The following is a 6,000-nucleotide window of genomic DNA, read 5'->3' on the forward strand; positions in this document are numbered from 1 at the left end:
ATAAATATTTGTTGGCTGGTGGATGAACAAATGCCAAGTGACTTTTAGACATGTAAGTTCTGCTCCAATGACAGTATTGTGGCTTAGTCCAGTCAGGGAGGTTGAAGCTGGGAAAAATTCATATGAGGTGGTGGTGGGGAGCCAGAGGAGAAAAGCCCGGAGCGGGGAATGAGCTCACTGTCTGTGCTCGAGAAGCTGGGAGTAGCCTCTTCTAGATGGAAGGGAATCATTCAGGAAACTACTGGAGAAACAGACTAAAACCAGGAAATGTGGGTGAAGCCACATTATGAAAGCTTGCTGGATTCCTTGCATCCATCTCTATCTCGATCACTGTTTTTAGTTGAAATTTTAATTGAGATCAATACAGATTCTCACGGAGTTGTAAGAAATAATACAGAGAGGTTCCTTGTACACTTTGACCAGTTTTCCTCAATGGTAACATTTTGCAAAACTATTGATAATATCACAATCAGAGTATTAATATTGATACATTGATTTATATCAGACGGTCAATTATTTGTGATTGTAAATTTTTAGCAAAGTTACTCTAAAGTTAAACTAATCTTTGAGAGAAATGCACAAACGTTATTTTAAAGGGTTCAGTCTCTTGTTTTAATGAAGCCAATGTTTTTCAGGAAATAAAACCTTTTTATTTGCCCAATTAGAGTATAAATAGGGTCCAGATTCTTCATCTATAAAAACCATTCAGACGTCTTCAGGACTTACCTCTTTTGTTTACATTTTAATGACTGACATTCACATCCCTGTACCCCCAGTACTATGGAAGGAACAGTTTGAGCAGTACTATCCATGACGTGTCAATTCTGAAATCACACAGGATGCAGTGTTAACTAGTATGCTAAACTAAGCCCAGCCACTAATGTTCCTTTCTCCCTCTTTGGACATTGGATGGGACTGACGAAGAGTATCTCCCAAAGGAAAGTGATTCAAGACAAGGGCTCATTCTGCCAGTGGGATATGCTGGGAATACCAACTATACTTGTTACCGAGTGTGCAGGGCTGTGTTGGCCAGCCTTCCTGATGCCGGCAAGGGAAGACAGAAGCAATAATCCAAGCTATGCTTTCCGTGACATTCTGGTGGCCAAGCACTTTGACACTCATCATTAGAGGGCTGTCCCAAAGAAGCAAAGAACTGAGGTTCCTACCTCCGTTGGTGCCCACAAGCAGCTGGTTCCTCCGCTGCTTTTGAGATGTATTTCTCATAGATGTGTACTTCTGATCAACATTTTCCTCCTATCTCTACCTCGGTTTGGTTTGAGAAATCCAAATCATTTAACGCTCCTACCTGGCTCTTCACATTCACAGCAGTTTCATTTTGTCTTTCCATTGTGTAGCTTGCCTTAATCCGCAAATAGAGCTTCAAATTGTTTATTCCTTTGACCTGGACTTTAGCCAGCTCCAGCCAGGCTCTGAGTTTGGCTTTGTGTCCATAAGCTGCAGTTGGGAGAAACGCAAGAAATACCCAAACAGAATAAAACAAATGATCTATTTAGTCTTGTTTCCTCTCTTGGAAGAGGTCCAGTGTTGAGTGCCTTGGAATAAATGAAAATCCCCCCCACCCCACCTCCACTGCTCCCCTGTGCACCCAAACAGTATGACCTTGTATTTAAGTAAAAACTGTCCTGAGCTCCCAATGGAGTGATGATGTTTTGTCTGGAAGACTGGAAGATGCTATGATAATAAGATAATGACAGTTGCTTCTCTCCTATCTAACCCCTGTTTAAAATACATTACACCAAAAAGATTTCTTGTTACACAACATTCTAGATACAAATGCTGTCATGTAAATTGTTTCAACCAGGGGAAAGGAGACTGGTTACAACAGTTCATTTGCACAATTAGTTTCTGGGACGGTTACATTGGTTTGGGGTTCTTTTGTTTTGTTTTTTTTTAGCTTAAAAAAGGCATTTGCCTTTTTATTCCCTTTAAAATTGGCTTTCAAATAAATCCAATTTTCTCTTTCTGTAACTTATGAAACAGATTAAAGCAGAGCATCCATTTTCACTAACCCATTGTCATCACTACATTTCACCAAGAGCTTCAGAGAAAAGACATTACGAAGTTCTGGGCTTGATGTTCTACTTCTACTTGGCCAAGCAGGATGGAACGCACCAGTTCTGAGAGTCACTGTGATACTGACCCCTTCCAGCAACCTAGCTCCTCTCTTTTCTTTTACCAAACGACAGATGCTGCCTCTCTTTTTCTCTTTCAAACATTACCAATAACTTTCAATGCCAACCCCAATAGTTTTTCATCATTCTTTGTCACCTTTGATCCCTTGGCAGCATTTAACCCTGGTCTTACCTATTTTTAGAATTCTTCTGCCTGCTCTCTCTCCTCCCATTCCTCAGCGTGCCTCTCTATCTTTCCCTCATCAAATCTTCCTCCTCCAGTAGGAGAGCACGATGCAATGGTCTGCCCTTGGCTCTCTCCTCTCTTCTCCACACTCTCTCAGGGGCGTGAACAGTGATTGATCTTGGTCATCCAGCATCTTTCCCCCCCATCTTTTGATACTGGAATCACCTCTCCTGCTTGATGCATCATTTTGCTGAGAAGGGAAGTCAAGATATCCTTATTTCCTCTAGCCGAGGGGTGGGTATAGGACCAGGCTAACTGGATTCCCTCCCGGTACTTTGAATCTTGAAAGGAGTGGAACAAGTAGTTGGAGCTGACTCATCCCATCCTGATGAGATTGTGAGTGCTTCCCATCTGCATCTCAGAGCTGCCCTAGTCCCTGCCGCTTCTGAGTAGAGGTCTGCAGTGGACCTTTGTTTCCATAAGACTTTTCTACTTGTTATCCAAATTTGGTTTCTGTTGCTTGCAACCAAGGACCCCTAACTGACACATCCTAACTTTGCTTCCATACATCTGAATGAATTCCAAGCTTTGATCACTATCCCAAGGTCCCACTCACATATCTCCAAATGCCCGACAGACGCCTACACTTAAATATCCCACCACCTCCTGCCTGAGAAGTCTAAAGCCAAGTTTATCATCTTCATCCCCAAGCCAGTTCCTCCTCCTGTACTCCCAAAATGTCTTACAGGAGTGGCTGCTATCTCAGTCGCCGAAGCCAGAAAGATGGGAATGAGCTGTGACTTCTCCTCTTCCCTTCATCCATCCCACATCCAGCCATTCCCTGGGTGCTGTTAGTAGTTTCTTCCCAAATCTCTCTTATTTATAGCACTCTTCCATTGTTTTCCAAACTAGTTCAGAACCTTATCACTTTATACCTGGAATACTCCAATAGAACCCTAACTATTCTCTCAGCTTTCAGATTCTATCCACAACTGCTGGCTAAAGTACTGCTTCAGACATGCCACTCCCCTGCTTTAGAGAATTCCATGTTATCACCAAGGTGCACATGCCTTGGTGTAGACATTCCTCTGCAGAGATTACAGGCTCAGGCTCTGGAGGTCAAATCCCAGCGCCTGTGTTCAAATCCATCTCATCACGACGTAATTTTTTTCAAGTAACTTAACCTCAGAGCTTCAGTTTCCTTCTGTGTAAAAGGGGGTTACAGTAGAATAAACTAGAATAACCCTACGGGGTTATGTGAGAATTTAGTAGTTAATCCATGAAAAGGGCCAGCTGAGTGTCTGACACATAGTAAGTGCTCACTTAAAAAATTACTATAATAAAAGCTCTCCTCAACCTACCTTCCTAGCATTTTTCTTCTCATTTTCTCTGATATGTTCTTAAAGGCTTTACCAACCAGAATTCTTCACCTATATCCACACTGTATATTTCTACCGTGCCATTGTTCAAACCATTCTCTCTGGCCTGAATACTCTTTTCTCCTTCCACCTGTATCCATTATCTAGTATTGCATTACACACTATTCCAAATTTTCATGGCTTAAAATAACAGCCATTTTACTTGTTCACGACTCTATGGGTTGGCCAGGCAGGCTTCAGCCTGGTTGATTCACCTCTAATCCACCTCATGTTGTCTGGCCTCCCCTGTACAGCTGCAGGATTCAAGGTGGCATCACTCCCACATATGGACCCTCGGGGAGACAGCTGGCACTCTCAGTCTTCTCTTTTTGCCAGTGTTTTCATATCTATCAGTCTTTGCCACCTCATTGTACTTCAAAGTCAAAGCTTTTTCCACATGATTTTTTCAGCACTCATCAGACTTTACATGATGGCTCCGGACTCCAAAAACAGAAGCTGCAAGTTCTTTTAAGGACTCACCTTGGATTTGGCACAATGTCCGTTCTGCTGTGACAATTCAAAGCAAGTCACAGGGACATCTCAGATTCAAGGAGGAGAATTAGACTCTACTTCTTGATGAGAGGTGTGTTAGTCAGCTCAGGCTGCCATAACAAGATACCACAGAGTGGGTAGTTTGAACAATAGACATTTATTTTTCTCACAGTACTGGAGGCTGGAAATCCATGAAGACTTGGTTTCTGGTGAAGCCTCGCTTCCTGGCTTGCAAGTGGCCACTTTCTCACTGTGTTCTCATGTAACCTTCCCTTTTGCATGCAGAGAGAGAGCTCTCTGGGGTCCATTCTTCTTTGTGCAAGGATACCAGTCCTATCTGATTAGGGCCCCACACTTATAAACTCATTTAAGCTTAATCACTTCCTTAAAGGCTCAATCTCCAAATACAGTCACATTGGGGGTGGGGTGGGAAGCGGGGCTGCAACATGCATTTTGGGAGGGGACATACACAATTCAGTCCATAATAAGAGGAGTGGCAAAATCACATTTCAAATCACATGCAGATTGGGAGGGATCATTTTGACCATTTCTGGACATAATCCACCACCTTTCTCTGCCACTGAAATCATTTCATCCCTCACAACTTTCCCCTCTCAGCCTAGCCAGTGCTGATCTCTCCTTACTCAGCACTCCTGTTGCTCTGAGCAGGGGCTGCTTATTTTGCACAACCACATCCTGCCTCAGATGGAGGCATTCGGTTTCAGCTCTAACCTCAAAGCAATGGACCGTGGTTTGAATATCTGTATGTTTTTATGTACTGCCTTGCACAGAGAAGGCCATAATAAATGTGTATTGAATGAATGAAACATGAATTATTTTTATTATTCCAAAAGGGGACAGCCACTAAAGACCAAGTTAGGTTTGGCACGTGTGTAGTTTGCATGCCTCTGCTCCTTCTTCTATGTCCTACGTCCTCCACCTCTTCCAGCTCTGCAGAGCATTGCATGATGGAGAGAGCTTGGAAGACTGGACACTGGGAGCCAGAAGACCCGAGCTCCTGTCCCATTTCTGCCACCTTTTACTTGTAATCTCAGCAAGTCATTTGACTTCTTGGGGCCTCCGTTTCCTCATGTCTAAAAGAAGAATTAATAAAATACTTTTTTTAGGGCTGTTGAGAGAAAGAAATACGATAAGTTAGGTGAAATGCTTTATGAAGCCCAGAACTTCACAGATATTATTACAGTTGTTAACCCTAAAGCACATCATGGATCTTCACTGGCTCCACTTGGTTCCTTGCTGGTTCTTTCCTTCATCAACTGCTATCTTTTAAATGTTTGTGTCCCCTCGAAAGTCATATGTTGAAACTGAATCACCAATGTGATGGTAATAGGAGGTGGGGGTCTTTGCGAGTTGATTAGGTCATGAGGGCAGAGACCTTTTGAATGGGATTTGTGCCCTTATAAAAGAGATCCAAGAGAGATCCCTCACCTTTTCTGCCATGTGAGGACAGTGAAAAGATGGCTGTCTATGAAACGCGCCATCACCAAACACTGAGTCTGATGGTGCCTTGGTCTTGGACTCCCCAGACTCTGGAACTGTGAGAAATAAATTTCTGATGTTCATAAGCCATCCAGTCTAAGGCATTTTGTTATAGCAACCCTAATGGACTAAGACACCAATCCTTCTAGTGTGCATCCTACATTGTCTGGTGCATTGTAGAAGTTAATACCTGACAGTATTTATTATTTTTATTCCCAGATCCTATTGCCAGGTGTCAGGAGAACGGAACGTGACGACAGTGTCCTGAGAT

Source organism: Cynocephalus volans, chromosome 1 (assembly GCF_027409185.1).
Source record: "Cynocephalus volans isolate mCynVol1 chromosome 1, mCynVol1.pri, whole genome shotgun sequence".
Taxonomy (NCBI): domain Eukaryota; kingdom Metazoa; phylum Chordata; class Mammalia; order Dermoptera; family Cynocephalidae; genus Cynocephalus; species Cynocephalus volans.